Source organism: Vicia villosa, linkage group LG3 (genome assembly GCF_029867415.1).
Source record: "Vicia villosa cultivar HV-30 ecotype Madison, WI linkage group LG3, Vvil1.0, whole genome shotgun sequence".
In the NCBI taxonomy this organism is placed as follows: Eukaryota; Viridiplantae; Streptophyta; class Magnoliopsida; order Fabales; family Fabaceae; genus Vicia; species Vicia villosa.
In genome coordinates, this window is record NC_081182.1 from 199,168,608 (window position 1) to 199,193,213 (window position 24,606).

General features: G+C 28.9%; 1 long non-coding RNA gene across 2 annotated transcripts; it reads left to right on the top strand.

Annotated features, from left to right (window-relative positions):
- Positions 1–14,425: 14,425 nt before the first annotated feature.
- Positions 14,426–18,669, top strand: LOC131593270 (uncharacterized). 2 transcript variants are annotated; one of them, XR_009280839.1, is made up of 4 exons: positions 14,426–15,034; positions 15,112–15,821; positions 15,903–16,026; positions 17,191–18,584. It is a non-coding gene; the product is annotated as an uncharacterized LOC131593270 (long non-coding RNA). The 2 variants fall into 2 exon arrangements; XR_009280838.1 differs by having other exon boundaries at positions 14,426–15,821; positions 17,191–18,669.
- Positions 18,670–24,606: the final 5,937 nt, after the last annotated feature.

Genomic DNA, 24,606 nt, shown 5'->3' on the forward strand with positions numbered 1-24,606 from the left:
TTATATATTAAAATAGATAACCAATCTTTTCTTTAACTAATTTCTTTCGTAAAAATTAAACTTATAAAATTATAATGATTTTCAACAAATTTAAAATTAATAACAATTTTTCTTAATTTTCTTGTTTTGAGAGAATAATAATGTTGTTACAAGAGTTAGAAAAAATGGTTGACTGTTGACTACAAGTGATTTTAGATGACAGTCAAAAGTCAAACAAAATTCTTCATTAAACATTTCAAGTCAAACATGAGATAGGACACATTTTTCAAATTGATTCCATAAATAGTTATTCTCTTTTCTCAAGATTTGAAAACTCAAAACTATGCATATTTGTGGTGAGAAAAATCTCAACAACCATATATTATAAAAAAAAAAAGAGAAAGAAGAGAATATAATGTACAATGGTTACATTACATGTATCTAATAGGAGTGGTAAATTTGAGCACGACACAACAATACACTTAAATTTGGATGTATTTTAAATGTGCTTAAATTTCAATAAGATGTTATCTTTACTTATCTACCTCCACTACTTGTAAACAAAATCTTTACGTTTTGTTTAAAGAGGAAGGATCTTTACTGTTTTCTAAATTATATTTTTAATTTTTCTTGTTTTGGAAAATATATATGTCATTTTGATTATGAATTTCTCGTCATTAAACTATTAAATTTTTATTTTTCTGTCGTATATAAAGTCGAGTTGTCATTTATATGTCGTGTTGTGAACTACTCTTGTATCTTTGCTCTCACGGCGATTTAAATAGAAATTTATAGGCTTAAGAATGTAAAAATAATCAAAAGCTTATGTTCTTTCACGATTGAAGAAATTATCGAATTAAGTCGAGCATTATTAGAGTTTGACCTAACTCATCCTTACAAAATCGGTTGGTAAGGTGAGGAGTGTCTCTCTATATATACTCTTTCAATGCCCTATCTCCAACCAATGTGGGACTTTAGGATCTTCCTAATACACTCCCTCACGCCCAACACTCTTTTTTTGAGCCTGGTGCGTGGATATTAATGGTGGTCGGCCCATGGTCCGATCAATAGGCTCTGATACCATATTAGAGTTTGATCTAACTCATCCTTACAAAACCGGTTAGTAAGGTGAGGAGTGTCTCTCTATATATATGCTCTATCTCCAACCACTGTGGGACTTTAGGATCTTCCTAATAAGCATTAAGTCATTCTCTTTAAGATGTTTTGCATCATTGTTTAAAATTATACAAAACAATCACTGAACCATAATTTTTATTTGTCTCCAAGATAAAACAACACAATTTATACTATACGATTACTACTTGTACAATAGATAATCGGTCTAGAATTATACACTCTAATGGTACAAAAACCAGTTGACGATGGTGTAAAAATCACTTGTAGTATCGAGTAAAAAGACTAGTCCCGTAGCTGCACTACTACGGAAAAGTCATACCATAACGGTTGGAAAAGAGATACCACAACGCCTGATCAACCATCGTGAGGTAAGGGGTGATTGTATGTCTGGTGTTTTCCACCAGTGTTCTTTAACAATTTAACACTTGTATCATGTGGTGTACAAGTAGGTTTACAGTCAAAATGGTTATATTTCTTTAACATCTACTCTATATAGTGACATTGATTCAAAGAAATTTCTTTCTCAAATCTAGTGATCTTGATTTCGAGAATTACACTAGCTTCTACAAGATTTTTCATATCAAATTTGTTCCACAAAAATGTTTTCACATCATTAACGACATGAAAGTTTGTTATAAATACGAGTAAGTTATCTACATAGAGGTATATAATAGTGCCAATTCCATTTTTAAATGTGTAAAAAACACATTTGTCATTTTCATTCACTTTGTACTCATTCAATTTGGAGATTGTTTTAGACCATGCAAAGACTTGTCTAACTTACAAACCTTGTTTTTTGTCCATGAATCACAAAATCTTCCGGTTGGTCCATATAGATTTCTTATTCTAAGTCACCATTTAAAAACGTTGTTTTAACATCTACTCGGTATACTATTAAGTTATAAATAGTAGCAATTAATAAAGTTTCTCTCCACCAGTGAGATGTAACACTAGAATTCAACATCGCTGAAAGAACTAGTTTATGTTAAACGCTTCACTTTTATTCTTCATAAAATATACATCAATACAAATGATAAAATAATGTTTACTATTTCTAGTTAAAGTGCCATCTAATTTACATATACCATAGTTTATAAGAACTAAAGGACCAAAATATCTAATTACTTATTTATGTGAAGCTTAGTTATTTTATCATTACTACAATATTCATATTTTTATAAGTCACTGTCATTTAATTTTGGAACTAAGCCTAAATTACTTAAATTAGAAATAATACCCTAATTAACATGACAAAGTCTAGTATGCCAAATATTAAAAATACACAAAGAGTAAAAGAAGGAGAAATTCTATTTAGTATTCAACTTAAACAAGCCATCAATGACATACCCTTTTTTTGAAAAAAATTCTATTGTTAGTGTTGATGTACAAATCTGTCCCCATAGTCTGACTAAACCATGCCCCACTAAGAAGAAATCTAGAAGAAATATTGTTTCTAATTCCAGGAACATGCATGACATCCTTTAATATTAAAGTCTATTCGGAGTTGAACTTTAGCTCCACGTCTCGAAATCCAACAATATTAGTGGTGTGAGCATCTCCCAACAACACTTTTTATCCTCAACATTCATGTATGTTTAAAACACAGCACGACCATAACAGACATGATGAGAGATGTCAATGTCTATCCACCAACGATCATATCCCTCAATATTGTTGATTTTAGTGATCATAACAATAAATTGCTTATCACTTAGGTTAACATGAGAACTAGAGCTAACAACATGTTTAGGCATACTCGTACATCTCTTTGAGGTGGTGGATTCTACCTAGAAATTTCTTTGAGAAAGTGAAAACATGAACTTCATTTCTTTAAGGTGGTGGATGCTACCTAGAAATTTGGAGCAATTGGGGCCCTAGAAAGATTCCTATTCTTTATTTGACTCACAATATTGCGGTTTTGATTATGTAATGATTTTCTATATGACTTCATAATCACACCGAATTTTTGTTGTTGCTTGAAACAACCGAGACCTCATCTTTCTAATCTTATCCCCAAGATTCTTCTTTGATTCGGAGGCGAGTAATAAGTCTCTCAATGGAAAATTCTTTTGTTTTGTTGCAAACAAGTTTTTAAAATCTTTTCAAATAGGGGGAAGTTTGTCAATATTAATAACAATCTGAAGTTATTCATCTAAGAGCATATATTTAGTTATGATCTCATGAGTTATTTTTTGGAGTTCATGACATTGAGTTTCCACAGACTTTTCATCTATCATCTAATACTTGATGTAGCGGCGAACACTTACTTTTTTGCTTCAGCTTCTTCAGTGCCATACTTTTTTGCTCCATCTCCCAAACCTATTATGCAAAAGCACAATTAGTGTAATAATCTTAGAGATCATCAGCGAGTCCATTTAGAATGTGATTTTTACAGAGATAGTCATTCTCTTTCCACAAGGAGATTTCTTTCTTGAGCTATAAATTGTTCGCTTTAATTTGTGCAACAGACTCAACTTAAGTAGAATTAACATTTCCATATGAATCCACTTATTTTTTTGTCGTTGGTTTATTCGGTTGATCTAGAAACAACAACACAAATGTCTTCAGTTAGAACATTGGCAACCTTTTTTATAGTTAAGAAAAATCATATCATTTGTGCCCAACGTTTGAAGTGACTTCCCTCAAAATTAAACTATTTGTCAAAGACAATATCCATAGAAACACTGGTATTTTCTTCGCCAGTCATGACAGTTTGAAAATGTTTTAAAATTATTGTTTCATGGTTTTGAAAAATTTCCATTGAAGAAATTACAAAGTCTAGTCTTGAATTAGGTCACTCTCTTAAAGATATTTTTGTGGCACTATCCAATATTTGGCAAAGAAATCACTCAATCACAACCCCTCCAGGAAAAAATAGTCCAAATCTATATTGTATAATTACTACTTACAAAGTAGATAATTAGTCTAGAATTACACCTTTTGATGGTAAAACGGTTAATTGATGATGGTGTACAAACCACTCATAGTATCTAGAATAAAGACCGGTTGCATATCTGGTAAAAAAATAGACGTCTCTAGCGCAAGTAAGTCATTCAAAAAACAAACAGAAAAGAAAATTTTAGATGAAGTAGAGAGAGACCCATACTAAATATTAATCAGTATACAACCCGAACTAAACTGAGCTGAATTGAGCCGACCAAATTGACAAACGATGACAACTGCAGTCGTACGCTTGTGATGGTTCATGGTGGTGTGTCATCACTCTTTCACAAAATTGCATACTCCTTAGAGCACACCGTAAGAGACCAACCCATCATATATATATATATATATATATATATATATATATATATATATATATATATATATATATATATATATATATATATATATATATATATATATATATATAGGACGTATCAAGTGAGAACTTTGGCTATAATGAGAACTGAGAACTTTTAATAATAACCATTAGATTTGAATTAATGGCTCAGATTTACCTTATATTTTAAATACATATTACATAAATATCTTATTCACTTAAACATTAATTAAATATTATAAAATATGGAATGTATCAAGTAGGAGGGTTTTTAAATAAGAGATAAGAGGATTCAATTATAACCATTGAATTAATCAAGATAGAGAAATAATAGTTATATTATTATTTTAATAAATAATTTATTGCTAGAGTAAATTATCAAGACTTATTCCACATTTTGACCATTAATTTTATTCAATCTAAATGGCTAACAATCACGAATAATTAAATATGGAGAGAGAAAACTAATACTCATTAATTTTAACCATTACATTAAGAAGAATTAATGGTCATGATTTAGAGTAAGTCTTGATGACTTACTCTTGGAGTAAGAATATATATATATATATATATATATATATATATATATATATATATATATATATATATATATATATATATATATAGGGAGCGTATCCTGTGAGAACTGATATTTATGTGAGAAACGAGAACTATCAATACTGATCGATTGATTTAATTAACGGCTATGATTTAAAAATTCCATATAAAGAACACTTTACTTGATTTTTTTTCTAGAATGGTTAATATTTTAAAGAAAATCATTTAAAGATATTCTTACCAAAAATATTTTTATTTGACTAAATAGTTATAAAAATATTGTGAAATATATTTATTATAATCAAAATGTATTTTGTATTTTTATTTTAAATTAAAATTTTCTAAGCTATATATACATTTTCAAGACTAAAAAAATACTAAAAAATAATGTAAACTTTAAAATAATAAGTATAAATTTTTTTAATAATTTTATTTGTATTTAAATTATATTCAATTAAAATTATATCATCTAATGTTTTTAAAAAAAATATTAGTTCTTACAAAATTAATATAATTTATAAAAAAATTTAACGTTTAATTCTTACATTTAACATTTTTAAAACAATTATAACAAGTCTTTCTTTTTAAAACAAAACATGCTACCAAGTATTTTAAAAACAATTTAATCATTGCAATGGAAATTAATAAGTAAAAATTTAACAATCATTATATAGAACAAAGGAAATTTAATTGACCCCTTTTAGAACAATTTATTTACCTAAATAAATTATGAAAAAATATAATTCTATAAACTATGAGATACAATTTTAGATAAGTTTTGTTTAAATTTAATTACAATCGGTATATATAATTTAAAAAATTACACTTTTAAATCGTATATTTTAATTAAATTGTGATTAAAATATTTGGTAGCATGTTTTGGTTTTAAAAGAAAGACTTGTTATATTGTTTTAAAAATGTTAAATGTAAGAATTAAACGTTAATTTTTTTTTATAAATTATATTAATTTTGTAAGGACTAATATTTTTTTTAAAACATTAGATGATAAAATTTTAATTGAATATAATTTAAATACAAATAAAATGATTAAAAAATTTATACTTCTTATTATTTTAATGTTTATATATTTTTTTAGTCTTGAAAAATATATATAGCTTAGAGAATTTTAATTTAAAATAAAAATACTAAATACATTTTGATTATAATAAAAATATTTCATAATATTTTTATAACAATTTAATTAAATAAAAATATTTTTGGTAAGAATATCTTTAAATGATTAACCATTCTAGAAAAAAAATCAAGTAAAGTGTTCTTTATATGGAATTTTTAAATCATAGACGTTAATTAAATCAAACGATCAGTATTGATAGTTCTCGTTTCTCACATAAATATCAGTTCTCACTAGATACGCTCCCTATATATATATATATATATATATATATATATATATATATATATATATATAATGAGAGAGATATTTACTCCAACTTACGTAAGTGTAAAAGAGTTATTTCAAATCTTAACCATGGATTATCATTAATCTAACGACTTTAATTAAATTTTTATATAGAAAAATATTCTCAAAAATAATTAGATTAAATGATCAATTAAAATCGTTAGATTAATAAAACTAAATGGTTAAAATTTGGATTAACTCTTCTAATGATCTAAACCAATAAATTTTAAAATAAATGGTGAAGATTATGTGTCATTTTTTTTCTCTCCTCAATTATTAAAATAAATGATGGAGGAGAGAGAAAAAAAGACATATAATCTCCACAATTTATTTTAAAATCTAATTGTTCAGAATATAAAATGATTTTTTATATACTTTTAAGAAAAACATTTGAATTATAAATAATAATATTTTTAAAAAAAAATATCATTTTTCTTATAAATATAGTGGAAAATATTTAAAATATATATGTCAAAATAACATAACTCTTATCCAAATACATTAAAGTTTAATGTATGTGTATATCTAAAGATAATAAAAAGTAAAATTCTTCGAATAACAAAAGCAAGTTATTATAACTCAAATTTATCTTAAGAATAAATACACATAATTATTTTGGTGAAACAAAAGAATAGATGTTTTTATAAAAATATCTTGCGTAAAATTATCATTTAACTAATTAAAATAATTTTAATTTTACCTTTTAAAATTAAATAATAAATAATAAATGAATTATTATCTCCATTTTATATTATAAATACATTTTAATTTTTAAATTTATTAAATAATTAATATATCTGATCTATAGATAAATCACATATATTATCAAATCAAATCAAATACATTCATAATATGAATAATATGAATAAGGAATTAATCCGCAATTAAAGTATATAAAGCTTTTGTTTCTATCTTGTCCATAAATAAACCAAAGGGGACAACTTCTCTACCCATCACAAAAAGTTGGGTAGTATACCTTCAACCAATCACGAGGTTACAATTAATATTAACTCATTTAATTAATTATAAAATAGCATAATTATTTGTTGTTTCCAAGATATTTTACATTGGAGGTAACTTTACCCAACTTTTTGAGTTGGGTAAATAAGAATTCACCTAAACCTAAACCAAAACCAAAACATCCAATGATTGGTAAAGTTACAATACATGTTTACTTTCACGTTACTTGTCACACCTAATTACCACTAGTTCAAACCTCAAACCTAAATTAATTAAGAAAAACACGTCTATAACCACAAGACTAAACATGATTAATAGATTAATTAATAATAAAATCAACCATATTAGAGTTTTTCTAAACAAGGGGCGCAGTGCAATGTATTAGTCAAACTTTAGAAAACACTAGAGAGAATTAGAAACACATTGAAAGAAAAAAAGAATGAGTTGGTGGGTGGTGTTGCAAGTAAAATCCACGTGATGACAAGATACATTGAACAAAGACAAAAACAAATTATAACATATCAAGTTGCATATATATTCTCTTTCCTTTTTCCCATTCCATGCATTTTTGCTATTAACAATCTTATAGTATAATCATATTGTGATGCACTTGTCTCTGACGTGCCAGCTTTTAATTTTAACCAAAGTTATATTGTCCCCATATTGTACCTACTATATATAGTTATTGGGTAACTTTTAGACCACAAAGTATGTCATATTAATGGTCTACACTGACATCATTATTCTATTAAAAGACTATAGTTCTAATATTATTGGATTTAGTTCATAAATATAAATATTGAGTGAGCTGATAAGGGAAACATAATAGTATATATGATCCAATAAATTTTGAATTTGACTATGATAACATCTTAAATTTTGAGTAGAGTCTAATTAAACTTACAAAACCAATTTATAATAAGAAAATCACAATCCCTTATATACCATATCATATACCATATGTTATATGATATAATTTATAGACATAATAGTCATATGTGAGAGATTTTTATATTGAAGTTTTTTCTTATGAGCAATACACTTTACTTTATGAGTTCATTTACATTACAACGAATAATATTTTTATGATGAAATTTTCATCTCCAACATAATAAATAATAAACACCGAGAGGATATGTCCTGAGAGCGTAATGTTTTACTTTTTTTTAATAAGATAAACAACATGTTACGTCAATATTATAAAAAACCGAGGTAACATAGCGATAAGTTAGCACATTTATTTATCTATAAAAAATTAATAAACTTGTTATCTCGGTTTCCTTGAGAACCGAGGTAATATAGCTATAAGAACCTCGCTTCGAATTTTTGTTTCCGCATTTAAAACTTTGTTATATATCAATAAACAAGAATAAGCAATAATAGAAAAAAATATTTCAATAATAATAATAATAATAATAATAATAATAATAATAATAATAATAATAATAATAATAATAAAACAACACAACAAAGAAAACTGCTCAACAAATTCAAACTTCTTAGTTCACTCAACTTCAACATTGCCCCTAACTATATCTAACTTATGGAAAAGTTCATAAAGAACTCTTCCATAAGCTATGAGGAAAGTCGTTTCCTTCCGAGAAATATTTATCATTTTCTTCAAGAAGTTGAAAAGGGTTAGAGGAAGATTAACTCTGATGTTGTGGGTGAGGAATAACAAGAGATGTTTGTCATACCAAGTAAGCGTTTCTAGGTCTTTCTCTCTTGGGCGGAGATTTGTCACTAGAAGTTGAAACCAAAATTTTGCAATAGGGAGTAGAGAAGCAGGATTGGAGAGCTTATTTTGTTTGGTATAAATTCGATTAAGTTGGGTTGAGTAGACATTGTTATGTTTATAGTGTTTAACACAACTACATGTCTCTTGACAGTTGATTGTCATATCAATCAGTGATGAAGTATGAAGAAGTGAGAGCCATTGATATAAGATTAGACGACTTCATCATGACCAGCTAGCACAACAGAGACATTCATCCATAACTCTTTAAAGAGATTGGTGTATATATTGGGCCATGAAGAATGTGAAAGTAACCATTCAACCTTTGTTTAATAACAACTTTCCTTAGTTCAAAACAATCGATTTTATTGAAATCTACATATTTTTCATTGATAGCGAACAACAGATTTGCATCCATTTTTGAAATAATAAGACTTTGAAACAAGGAAACAAGAAACAAAGAGTTGATAATGAGACGTTGAAAATAGGAAAAGAATTTGAAACATTGTTTGAAGACACAACAAGACGTTTAAATAGCTCAAAAGCCTCCTTAATAATCCAAAAGAGACTTTACGACTTGAATATATATGTGATCATTGCTATTCTAGTTATATGATTCCTATCCATGCACGCTACGTTGGTGTTTTGACCTCTCTTTTAATTCAATTTTTTATTTGTAAATAAATGTTCAAACCCTTCGATTTTACCAAAAATCGAGGGAACATTAGAACCTCTTTTTTAATTGTATTATTTATTTGTAAATAAATGTTCTAACTCGTCCTTAATCAAATCCTTTTCGTCCATTTCATGACTATCAACGCTAAAGACATTACCATTAGTGATCCGCGTGAAACATAAATAACTTCCATTATAAAAGCATTCTGAAACATTATAAAGCCCTTGAAACTATTCTTCACTTTAAGATTTGCAATAGTCTTTAAGAGAAAATCATTTATTTATCTAACCTTTTTTTTATTCCCTAGATTTATCAAGTATTTGAAGATCCAACATCATGAAGAGTTTAAGGTTTGCAAGAGTGTTTGCCATGAATAGTTCTCTATGATGGATTGCAAGAGCAAAAGATTATTTGAGTTTAAAGTTTGTGTTCTTAAGTATTTATTTGAGCAGAATTTTTTTATTTATATATCTAACCCTTTTTTTGTCTAACCCTCTTTTTCTTCATATCAGAAATAAATGCAAGTAAAAGTAATAGAGAATACCTTTATTTTTGGTTTGGAGAATATTAAGGGATTGAAGATGCAACATATGATCTTCATGGACAAATAAATTTTTTTCTAAGTAAAAATGTAATATTCTGGATAAACATTGTAGTTTGTAAACAAATTATTTTATTAATGTTGTGTAAACAATGTAACTAGTTTTATAATTAAAAAATCAATAACCCCTCAGTTTTCTTGATAAACCGAGATAAAAAAGGCGCGAGATTTTGTAAATAATAAAAGTGCAGAAGCTGGGGCTCGAACCCATGCACTAATAAAATTAGACCTCGGAGTGTTTTAAACACCGAGGTGATAAGTCTTTACTTTTTATGACAACCTTGTTTACCTTACTTCTAATGCTGAGGTAAAACACATTTTGCGTCCCTAGCTAGATGCGTCATTTGTAGTAGTTTCAAAATCTTAAGGTGATAGTTGTATGAGTTCTCTCACTTATAAAATGCTCAATCTCCATTTTTCTAATTATTGTGAGATTTCCCTACACTTGTTTCTCAACACTTCCAACTCAAACTTGATTATCTCAACACTCTCCATTAAGAGTAAGTCTATCCGCAATGCTCTCCCTCAAGATAAAGCTCTTTCATCCACATACACCTATATCATTGTTGACACTTTTTTCAACGGGACATGCCTCCTACCCACCACCATGTGGAGAGGAATTTTGATACAAGTGAGTCGGTCCTTCACTCGAACCAGGCTCTGATACCATTATTGAATCATCAATTCTTTGGGGAGGTGAACATGAGAGAGAATTTTGGGGTCTTTCTTTATCAGTAACACACCTTATGAGACACACACCAGATATTCACCCAAAACCTTAAGATGATAGGTGTGTAGTTATCTCACTTATAAAATGCTCAATCTCCACTTTTCTAATCAATGTGAGACTTCCCGACACTTGTTTCTCAACACTTTCAACTCACTTGATTTTTTCAAAACTATAAACGTCTTAAACGATTTGGGTTAAAAAGACACTATTGATGCACTTAAATTACACACTTAAATACCTTGGTAAAAATAAAAAGTGGGATAAATATAACCACCTAAAACAAACTAGTATACTAAACAAAAAACCACAAGAAAATCTCACAATCACAAATCTCCCAAACAAACAAAACCAATTCTCGAGCATGGCATAACATATAGTTAATGCGACATTGGCTCAAGTAGATGAATGTCTTCGTCAGCACTCAAAAAGTTCAAGAATAACCAAAAATCATATCAATGTATGATTTTCTAGAAGATAAAATGTTCATATTCACTAGATCCTCTACAGTCACCGACGTATCTGAGAAGATAATATCATTTCACAATTTTTAAATGATCCACCATAAAGTGTCAAACTAGTGAAAATCCAACTTTAGTCCTATATCTAGTTCACACGGATCTAAGTAACTTAAATACGAAGAAAGTTGACTACAAAGAACTAATTCCTACCCAAGCCATTAGAACCTCATGTACCAAAAACTAGCAACCACCCCACAATAACAAAGAGCTGAGATAAAGACTCGATGAGTCCCTAATAAAAAACGCAAGATGTATCATCTAGATCCACTAAGACATGAGGTCTAAAAAGATTGTGTCTAGTAGGGATCCTATCATTAAGGAGCTACCCCAGAGCCCAAATGTTCTAAATACGAGACAAAAGAAAGCCAATTGAATTTAAGAGGTTATTCTTTTGAAAGCTAGAATTCAAGAAGCGCATCATATGTAAATTTAACCAAATAAGCATCATCATTACCATGGCGCCGCCACCAAATATCCACGTCTTAGGAGAGAGTACTACATTGAGTAACCAAAAGAAGGTTATTCAATAGATCCAACTCTGAGATAAATAATTCATTCTCAGTCTAAGGTCCCAAATTAAGAACTTATCCTCCTAACGGCCGAAACTCTATATTTTCTAATGCCTCTAAGAAGAGATCAAGGATAGGCTAGGGAAAAGAGCCTTCAAAAGGGTTAAATATGTCCAATGTTCATTTTGAAATGAAGCAATAAAGTAATTTTCATCTTCCTAGATATGCATTCAACATACTAGTTGGATGCAACATCTTAATTTCAGGTAGCATTGAGGACCAATCTCCAAATCATCTCCTATAGAAGGGTTAGATTTACTTGGAGAATATCCAAACACCCAATCATCCCTACCATTGTCATTTGACCTAAGTTTTTGTAGTGGAAGAAAATAACCTCCATAGTACAGTTAATAAGGTGGAAACGAGTATTGTTTTGCCTTGAAAATGGTTTTTGGGCAAATCAAGGGTGGACTCTTTCACCTTCTCTGAATGGCTCAAAAACCATACCATTATCCACACTTTTAGCGCATCGAGTGTTTTTACTTTGGTTTAGAGGTAGGTTATGGATTTGGTTTCTTTGGTGTTCTTTGTTGGGATCTGATTTATTGATGGTGGACTTTGTTAGTATTTTGGGTTTTTTTTCCGATAATTTTTACCAATAGTGCGAGTTTGGTTATTTTTGCAGTTTGTTGCTTATTTATTTATATTTTCCTTTCGTTGTTCAGTGTTTTCCTCTTTTTGCCGCCTTGTGGCACTTGCTATGCTTATAGGTTTGCTTTGTTTTACTTTGACGATTATTTACCCTTTTATATTAAAAAAATGCAATTAATGAGTATTAATTTAGATAATAGTATTATATAAGACTTATAACAATATAAATTTTATTTCATTTATTATCAACTGCATATGGTTACATTTGCGCTACAATATAAAATATACACACTTGTTGTGTTAAGTCAATTAAATTGATAGTTGTGTAAAAATATTAGATACATATAGGGGTGTAATTGGATCGGTTTGGTCCGGTTTTTGGTCAAAAAAATGTCTGAACCGATGATATCTCCATTAGTTTGGTTTGGTTTGGGTTTTAACCTTTTTCAAATATGGAACCGAACCAACCTAACCGATTTGGTTCGGTTTGGTTTGGTTCGGTTGATCGGTTTACAAAGTTATTTTTTCAAACATTTTACTCATTCGTGTATTTTTCATAATCATGTTTTTAGGTTTATTTTATTCTATTAATTTTTAAAATAATATATTTCATGTAATTTATTTCATGCTCTATTTTCCATACCATGATCCATGTGAAACAATGACACGAGTTTCCATTGCATCATGACATAAGTTCACGATCATATATAAGAGTTTATACTTGGCATTAGAATGTTAGAAAGAGATTTAAAATCTCAACAAATAGAACACAACAAAGCACACATCAATTAACATGTTTCACACCTCAAGCACTCATCAAAACTATTTTGTAACAAGACTAATAAAAATTTTGTTGAAGAAGAAGAAACAAAAAAGGTTAAAAAAATGAAAATTAAGGAAAAGAACTTGAACACAAAGAATACCACCATAATAACAGTAGAGTAGAGAGCAATAGTTGTGGCAGGCAGCAAGAGTAGAAGTTCAATGAAAGCAAGTTTTTGTGACTTATGATTTCTATTTTCTGAGTTTTGTAGTTTGGTTCTAGATGAGTGTTTTGCTGATAGAAAGGAAGTGTAAACAAAGATGGAGAATGGTTGGACCCATACAAAATTTGAGCTTAATAACACTACTACAATTTTAATATATGATAGCACCAATATAATAGCATTTTTTAATGAAGTGCTATTAAAACTGTCATTTAAAAACCTATAATAGCACTTTTTATCGGGCGCTACTATAGAGTGTATCATCATTAGCACTTTGGCTTTAAACGCTATCATTGGCTGTTGGTAAAGGAAAGTTTAAGAGTGTTTGTAATTATAGATTTAGCTCTTGGATAGCACTTTTCAAAAGCGATATTGTTAGACTTTCTAACAAGGATAAAGCTAACATGTGCCCTTGGGGCACATGTTAAGAAACCTAAATATAGTGAATTTGTATTGGAAAACGTTATAAACACATTAATTATAAACTTTTTATGAAAACAATACACAATTTCTTAGAAAAAAATTCTACATTTAACTCTTAACATGTGCCCTTGGGGCACATGTTAGCATGACCCTTCTAACAATTATTATTATATAAATATAAATTAATGGTATATATTATATTATTTTATATTTTAATAAAAGTTTCTACCAAAACTAAAAAAAATTGTTTTCCCAAAACACTACCCTCAGGAGCGCTGACCTCGTCAACCCACCTTCTTCCGCATCCAATTCACAACCCTCAAGAACTCATAACCAACTTCCTTGTCAAAATTGCTTCCCTGACCTTCTTCCTCGGTGAAAACGCATTCTTTTTCAACTTCTTCTTTCCTAGAACTCAGAAACCTCTTTTTTCCCAAATGAGTTCACCTGAACCATTCTCGATTCTTCTCCTATCGAACCCTTAAAAATTATTCTCTTCATCGAACCCTTAAAAATTATTCTCTTCATCGAACCATGCTCCCGTTTATGAACCTAGATATCCTAAAACTAAAATCGATTGAACCCATAACTCAGAAAACCTAAAAATCAATTGAAACCCTAATAATTGATTGCACCCAAAACTCAGAAACACTAAAGTACCGCCAGTCTCCCTAGAATCTCTGCTGAGAATCGCTACAGAGTCCAACGAAACAATCCATGAAACACAGTTAACAGATGCAACATTCAAGGTCTTCATCATCTTCTATTCCATGTACTTGAAGGTTTGGAGAAGAGATTGAAATTCACGGACCCTATCGAAGGTGTTGGAAGGGTTATGTACAGAGTACTAGAGACATTGTCGATTTAGGTTTTGAACCATATTAACGCATTTTTTTATTTGGATATTTGGGACTGGTCATTCTGATTTCATTTGTGCTATTTCAGAAAACTTGTCAGAAGGGATTTTGTCAGCATTCATTTCAGAAAACAGATAAGTTATTATACTCTTGTTATTTTATGAAAGTACATGTACTTAATTTTTGAGCTAGATTATGGGATGGATAAAAAATATAAAAATTCTAGATCCCTTAGAAGAAGGTCGCAGGGTACCTATTGTTACAGGTATATTTTAATTTCTCACTTCTATATAATGTATATGATATATAGTTACTTAACTTATCTTCTTGAACTATGTAAAGTAAATGAAAGGTATGCAAGCTTTTGTATGCTATAGTTGATTCCTCATATTCAATGAAATTGTATCGGTGAATATGATATCATATGATCATATATGTTAATAGCACTTTTGATTTACACTCAACAAACACAAATTCGTCAGAAACCACACACATATCCAAACACTGCTGATGTTTTCATTCCTAATGACAGTGACTAGTGTTTTCCGACTTGCTATGATAATTTCGAATCTGCAGTGAGTTTTTAAACTTGCAATGTCAACAAGTTTCTTATTTGCATTGATGGTACCTGTTCATAATTATTATTTTTTTTAAAAAAAAATTGTATGAGGAACCCACAGGCGGAATTGCAAGTTCAAAATTGAGCTCATAAGATTGGCCAAAAGGGATAGGCAAGACAGAGTGGGAGGCAAGATAGAGAGAAGAAAGGTTTCTTCCCCAGGAAAGGGGCAGCAGTTGGTCTGTATTTTCTATTTTCTTAGTTCTTTTGAGTTCTATAAGTTTAATGTCCTAAAATTATTAGCTTTATCATTTTCACAGGATAATCAAGTGGAAGCACTTGAAGAGAGTGCAAATGAGGCAAAGTTGTTCTTCATTTATGATATGGACAACTAGGATGCTGAATTTTACGCTAAGGTCAATGACGATGTCTATGTTAATCTAGGTAAGTGGTCTTTAATTCATTATAAAACATCTCAAGTTAGATATGAATATAAGATTTGTTTCTGCATGCAAAAGAGTTTAGGAATCATAAGAAATCATATTCTATATTCCTCATTTTACATATAATTTCAGGGACAGAAAAACGTACCATCGGTTAAGAGTAAATTGGGGAAATTATTTGTAATGATAATTCAGGGATGATTTAGAGTTTTTTTGACATGCCCTTCCCCCAAAATTAGATAAATCTACTGAATTTCTAGAAAATTGTGAAAAATTAAAAGCATTTGATTAAATCCTGTTGGATTAAAGGTCAAGAAGATTATATGTGGCAAGATTCATATAATATACTTGTTCTTCTTTCATAGGATTTATAGGTGTGTTTCAAAATCTTGGTAGTGATACCACGTGTTGAATAAAACTATATCTGACTTTTGAGGCATTTACACGAACAAGAGGTAAAAGAAAATAAATGAGTGGTTTAACTAATTACACTTATGGTTGTTTGATTGATGAAGTATTTCAATCAACAATAATACTGCTTCAAAATGAGGAAATTTATGTCAAGAAGGATGTAGAGATTTCATGTTCTGTAGTTGCAATTGGATTGAATTTTTGAACTTAAGTTTATCATCAAAGTGCCACATCAAAATGTGGTTTCAGCATTTATTCCATTTTGTCTAAGTTTACCATCCCAAACTCCATACCGATTTCAATTTGATTCAATAATCTTCGTCCTTGCCAAGACATGAGGCTGGCCCACCTGTGCAACAATCTGACTATGTAAAGTCCACTATCAATGTTATAGTCAATTAATTTGTTTGATTGTTGACTTAGAGAATATGAGATTTACTTTCCCACTTATGATCCAACTAGGTTGATAACACTTTTATAAAATATAATTTATAGGCATTTTTATTTACAAAGAGAGGTATGACACAACCTTTACTTGGATTGTTTCCTAACATTGTTATTGTTTGCTGATGTCATACTAGAATATTAAGGATCTTTCTTGTGACACTTATTTTATGACTTAGTTTATTCTACAAATGCTTTGGGTGGAGTGCTATCTATACCCTCTATTTTTAATATACCCTGTCCCTGAGCTTGAATTTTAAAAATTGATATTCTAGCTAATTTAATATTGTTTTTATGAATTGTGTTTCAGACTCAAGACACTAGTGGAAAATTCTTTGAGGAATGTAAAACTCTCTATTAAGGAAAATGACGAAGGATGCAAAGCTCTCAACTATCTATTATTCATTCAATGAAGTAAGAACTTCTTTTTCTATATATTATCATAAAAGAACATTAATTTGTATTGTTTGTAATTCATTTTTTGACCAATAAGTTTTTTTCCATGTCTTATATGTAATATTGTTTATATTAACATTTTGAGAAAAATATGTTTTTTTTAAGAAAAAAGGATCTTTAATAGGGACTTTCTGGAAATTGCAAATAAAAATTGGTTTTACGATAGCGCTTTTTAAAAAAATGCTATAAAATATTGTCCCTTTAATACCGCTTTCTATAAAAGCGCTATTAAATCATCATAAAGAATTGTAGAGAAAAACTAGGCTATGATAGCGCTTCTTGGTAAACGATATTAAATTTATACTTTTAATAGCGCTTTTAAAGTGCTATTAAAGATAGCAGACATATAATAGCGGCAGCTTTAATAGCTTTTAAAAGCGCTATTAAAAGCCAAAAAAAGCGCTATCAAATGCTGTTTTTGGCGTAGTGTAATGAGTGAAATAAAATATTTAGAGCGTAATTATTTTCATTGGTTCGGTTCATCGGTTTGACGGTTCCTAAAAACTAAAACCGAGAATCAAACCGAACCACATCGGTTTTTATTGATTCGGTTAAGTTTTAGAACCGAACCAAAAACATTCGATTTTATTTCAGTTTGGTTTGGTTTGAATTGTCGGTTTAACTAGTTTTTTCTGATTCGCTTATCCCCTAGTTACAGCGTCACGAATTAAAACCCATGCCATCCCACTTTATTCAAAAGATGAATTCCAGTTATAAGACTACTTGACAAAAAAAACATACACACTTAACAAACTTCATAATCGAACATCACGTATTATATTATTTTACATTTTTATTGCTTTTCTTTTCTTTTACTAGCTAACTTTTTTCAAAAAATTTCAAAATGATAACCAAAATTAAGATCATCAATATAATTATTATTTTCAGCTGATCAAACATTTACAAATGTAGAAGTTACTTCCTCCGTTCCTTTTTAAGTATCGTTTTAGAAGAATTTTTTTGTTCTTATTTAAGTGTCGTTTTATAATTTAATGTTATAATTTATCATTTATACCCTTATTTTTCGCAATAACTCCACCATATAATTTTAAAGATCAAATTACTTAAACTACAATTTAAGAAACATTAATAATTCACCCTTGAATCATGTCCATAATAATAAAAGGCACAAGGCAAATTCCATTTTGACACAAACTTACTAAATACAATGAATTGGGACACTAAGACTGCCTAATTTCAGAGATACCAATCTCATCTTCATTTCTCCCACTCCCATTCCCATATTGATTCTTCTTGTTGGCATTTTGAGTTTCCAACTTTAAAGCATTCTTGGAATTTGAGAGCATCTTTGAATACAATCTTAATCTTGTGCATGCATGTTTCAACTCATGAGACTTTAATTATTAAGTTAAGACAAGTATGGGATTGTGTAATATTTTTGTGGGACTTGGGAATTATAGTTCTTTCAAATCGTGATACGGTTTTGATTATTATGTTTCCTAATGATAAATTTGAGAAAAATAAATTATTTAACTTATCCTAAGATATTTAACATAATAACCATAATCATAAATATAAAATATATTATTTGTCCTGTTAAGTTAGCTTTAAGAAGTTAATTATGAAGAAACATCATATGGTAGATATATCTTATTTATGGTGAAACTTTTAGTATTAGACAGTTTGACAAAAAAAAATTTATATATTACTTAAATAATTGATTAAGGATATGGAGAATAGTTGATGAGTATGTGCAAAACAGACTATTACAAGTTAAAAAATTTTATAATTAAATTGTGATTCGGTTTGGTGAGGGAGTGGAAGCTAAATTCGATGTTGATTTTTATTATAGGATGTGGGGACTCATACTTGTGTGGGAGAATGTTAGGTGTAAGTAGAGCTGTCAAATGGGCCGGCTCGGCCCAACCCGCTTCGGCCCGGTGGGCCAACGTGTTTTAATGGGCTGACCCAGCCCAATTGCTAAATGGGCCACATAAAATGAGTCCGGCCCATTTTTGAAAGGCCCGTGCGGCCCGATGGGCCAGCCTGACCCGTATTTCAATATTATAATTTTAATTTTATAAAAAGGATGTAACGGATAAATGCAATACAACATAAATAGAGAGTCATCATAAACGTATATAAGTGATGTTTAAAATATTTATCCATAAATATATATATATGAATACCACAAAATCATCCATGTAAAAGTATAAAGTAACTTAATATTATCACCAATACTTATCAAATTTTCTCTACATCTCGCAACCATTCCCTTGATCACATCATTTTGAAAATATATCTTGATCCTCTTTAATTTTTCTTTATGACTTGAGAACACATTTATGAAATCATATCTTATCTCAATCTTTTTTCTCCAAAATTTACCAAAATCTTTTTTTAATGGGCCAGCCCGAAGCCCCCTTGGCCCGGTCTGGTCCACCCATGAAAAACATAGGCCCGGTGGGCTGGCCCAAAAAGACAGGGTCGTGTTTTTTTAAGGTATTTTGCGGCCCGACTCACGGTAAATTGTAGGGCTTATGGGCCGGCCCAATGGGCCGAGCCCATTTTGACAGCTCTAGGTGTAAGTGTGAATGGTTAAAGTCTCACATTGCCTCTGAATCAGTGAAATGTTGGATTTATAAGAAGGAGAACCTATTTATCTAACACCTTAAAATTTTGGATTGAGATGTGACATATCTCTCCTATCTCTCTTGTGGTCCTGTGTATTTAAGGATGTCCATGAATACTATTATTTAAATATTTTTAAAAAAATAATAACGTAATTAATTAATTTTTATATTCGTTTTAAAAAATAATTTTCTATTTAACACATAATAATAATAATAATAATAATAATAATAATAACAAAAATAAATCACTTTAGTTTTATTTCTTCTTTTATCAAAATAATTATACTAAATTCAACAAAATAATAATTGTTTCATATAATAATCATAATAATAATAATAATAATAATATTTTTATGTTGAAAAAAATAATAATTAAAAAAATTAACATTTAAATCTTTTTGCTAATTATTAACGGGTACAGATTTCCGCGGATACAAGTACCATAATTTGTATCCATCCCGGTAAGGAAATGAATGATAAAATATCTGTTTATTTTACACATGAATACCACCATGAATATCTATTAAACAATTTAATTTATACCAGTGACGGATTTTAGTTGTAGGTATTACGAATACAAGTTTTTTATCATCCTTAAATCCAATTCTAATTTAATCCATAGATAGATGTGACGAGCCCACTTGACACCGACACCTTAATATTAAACCTTATGATAATTCTAAACATATATGTATAACAAAATTTATTATTGGAGTGAAATTTACTATCATATACATTTTACATAAATTTTTTATATTATTAAAAAAGTTATTTGATATGTCAGTGAGAGAAATTAAAATTAGTTATTTTTTAAATTTTAATATAACGTTAATTTGTATGTATTTTATTGATATATTAAATTATTTTTAATTAAAATTGTACTTTATAGATATAATCTATGATATTATAATTTTTAATATAACGAAAATTTTATTATTCAGAACATGATATTTTAAAATTATTAAACATGTTATATGTTTGTTTGATATTGATCTTCTAACTATAAAAAATTGCATTTTACTTTTGTAACTTTATTAAATTGCTTCATTAAGCATTGGATCCAAATTCAAAATATTGATGTGCAATAGCAATTCTCCATTAAGCATATTATGTACGAAAGGAGTGAGAATAAAGCATAGTCTCTACAAGCTTTTGCTTTTTCCAGTTTTACTTTTTATGTAAGTTGGTGAGAAGAAGCAGTAATAATTATTAAATAAGTAAGAGCATTGAACCATATCATAAATTCAAATTTTCTATAGTAATAATATTGTACTAATTTGTTTTTAACACTAACATACATTGAACCTATACGAAACTTTTATTTGGAATTTCAAATATTTCTGCTTGATGTTGGAGGAATTAAATTGGAAGGAGAGGTAGTCAGGAAATTTAGCTGAAATTAGCTAAACATTTGAAAGGGAATTAAGAATAAAATTTAGCTGAAGATAGCAATGAGATTTTCACTTTACCTTTACCTACATTATTTATATTTTTAAATGTAGAATGTTTTTAACACTCTTTTAAATTAAATTATGAATTTTTTATATTGGAAAATTTTATACTTATTGGTATTTACAAAATCAAGTTAATTTTCAGAATTAAAATTAATTAAAACAATTATAACTATTAAAATATATAATATTTAAAAGATTAAATATCAAAATATATAATATTTAAAATATTAAATATTAAAATATATCATATTTAAAATATTAAATATTAAAATATATAATATTAAAACAATTAGAAACAAAAAATATATAATTATGTTTTTAACACTCTTTGAAATCATTTTGTTTAACTAAACACAAAAAATAAAACAACGTTACACGATTTATCTTATTATGGAAAAATTGAAAACAAACATACCTAATTGACTAAAGAATTCTAAAACAACAATTTATTTAAAAAAAAATACTGAAAACCTATTTATGATGAAAAATTATCCGCTAGAAATTTATATTTTTTTATAAAATTTTCAAAATAAAAAATATAGAAGCATATTTTATTAAAAAAATTCATAAGATATAGTGTATCTTTTTTCTTCTCAATTTTTGAGTTGCAACTTGTAACTTTCTTACTAAAATTTTCTAAGCAGGTCAGGAATTAATCACGGCTGCGCAAATTCAAAGCAAATGTTACGAATTGACCATAAAACTAAAAAGCTAGTAATGGAAGAAGTTGACATTAAGCCATTTGAAAATTTTGACCAATTTCAAGAGTTGGAAATTTCTGTCGCAGAAAATGAAGCATATATACAAGAAATAATACTCCTAAATTTAATTAATTTTTTCATGCTCATATCAAAACTGTAAATCCTACGTGTCAATATTATATTTAATTCCTATATATATATTATTGAGAGCAATTCCTATAAAAACCCTTATTCAACTTGTCTTCAGAGTTAACTTCTTCCCTATTTTAATTTGGAAATTAGACAATTTAGTTTTCTCTTTATTGTTGCTTTGTGGCAATAGAGGAAATAACATCTTCTAAGTCGATCCATGGATTTCACTTTCATTGATCAATAAACTTATGCAAAACTTAAAACCCCTCGGACTTTGTCCCTTTGATGTGAATATATGATACAATAATCCAAAACACACCAACGAGTGTTTGATATATGGTCAAAGAATAATACCAATTAAACTCTGCATTGCATTGGTACGGGTGCGTACCCAAAATCTGGTATGAAGTATAATATTTTTTTAAAAAAATTAAGATATGGGTACGTTAGTATAATATTTTAAAAATATAACAATAAAAATAATTAAGAAACAATATTATTTAACTAATAATAAAATTAAAAAATAGTTTACTTTAAAAAAATTAATATTTATGCAATAATATAAATAAATCACACTTAAAAATATCAATAAATCATAATAAGACAGGATAACGCTACATATCACAACGGTTACGCTAACCACACTACAAAAAAGATGCTCAGCAGCGACATGGATAACACGTCGCAACATGAAATATCACGTCACAACAAAAAACTAGCGACGTGTCCACCTACGTCGCAGGAGCACGTGGGACAACTAAGTAGCGACGTGGAGACCACGTCAGAAAGTAGCGACGTGACTCCAACGTCGCAATAAAGATACATGGGAAACATCTCCCTGCACGCAGAGCAGGTGTGGCAGGTGGGAAAAAGTGTGATGTTGACTTTGTAGCGACGTGGTTTTCACTTTGCTACATTAAATGCTATTTTTTTTCAAAAATTTAATCACGCGGGATGAATTGTGTTTTATATAATTAATTAATTAATTTATATAATAAAATATATAAAATAAAATTTACATAGTAAAATCTATAAAATATAATTTATATAATAAAATTTATATAATAAAATTTTATAAAATAAATTCATATAATAAACTTTATATAATAAATTCAATTAAATAAAACTAAAAATTTAAAACTAATATTTTAATGAATTAAAATATAGAATAAGTTACATAAATATAAATTAAAAACAAATAAAATACAAAATGTTTTTAAGAGGCATCATCATCCGGAAAATAATTATCCGGATTAAAATCATCACCCACTCCGTCATCCTCCGGCTCTTGAGGAGGAACATTACTGTAATTTCCACCTCCTTGCATAAATCGTCTCATCTGCTCCTCCATCTCAGCTTGCTTCTTCAGAATGCCCTCTATCTGCCGCGCATGCTGCTCCTCCATATCAGATTGCTTCTTCCGCATCATCTCCATCTGGGCCTCATTTTCGCGTCTCGCCAATTGCCTTATTAGTTAAGTTTGTTCCTGTGTCAGATTTGGTTGACGCGATCCACCCTCTCCATCCTGAACTCTTTGAAACAGATTGTGATCACCAGCTCTATAGCTGGACGCCAAATTTCCATCTCCAAAAAAGCAACCATTAGGCCATTTTTCTTTAATAACCTCATACCAAATATAGTGATCAACATCAGCATTAAGCGGCTCCCCCTCTACTGACATGTATTGAGGATTATTTTCCAGAAAAATGGCAAGCAATCTATCATATTCTTCCAGCACACATATTCAATAAAAAAAATTTAAGTTAAATATTTACATGCATATTTAATTATACTAAATAAACATGTACATACTATAAATTAAAATATATTAAAAAGTTGCCACATGATTTTCACGCCACAACTTATGATTTGCCACGTGATTTTCACGTGGCAATTTATCAATTGTCACATGAAATTCACGTCACAAATTTTTTATTAATTTAAAAAAAAAAGAAACAACATAAATTTCACTTACAAGATACATCCTCGTACGCTCGTCGACAAAACCTCCCGATTTCCTTGTCCGGATCCTCGAAAGCAGCTCAGGCATCAATGGTTTTCTCCTCAACTCCTTAGCCTAAATAATATAATAAAAATAATTAGTAAAATATATTATGAATAAAGATGTAACTTAAAAATTTTAAAATTTTTACCAATCGTCGGGCATGCTCGGTGGTGCTAATACTTCCAACTGTATTGACACAACCGGCCTTTTCAGATGCCATCATCTTCTTAAAAGTTTATGATTTAGCCTGGAATTATGGAGTCCTCCAATATGTAACAAGCTCATGAAAAATCTCCTCGCCTATCCAGCTAGGACGGATGCCATGAAGCTCATAATTCTCCCTTACTCGCCGCAGCATATCAGACATTCTTTTAGAGCATCTGG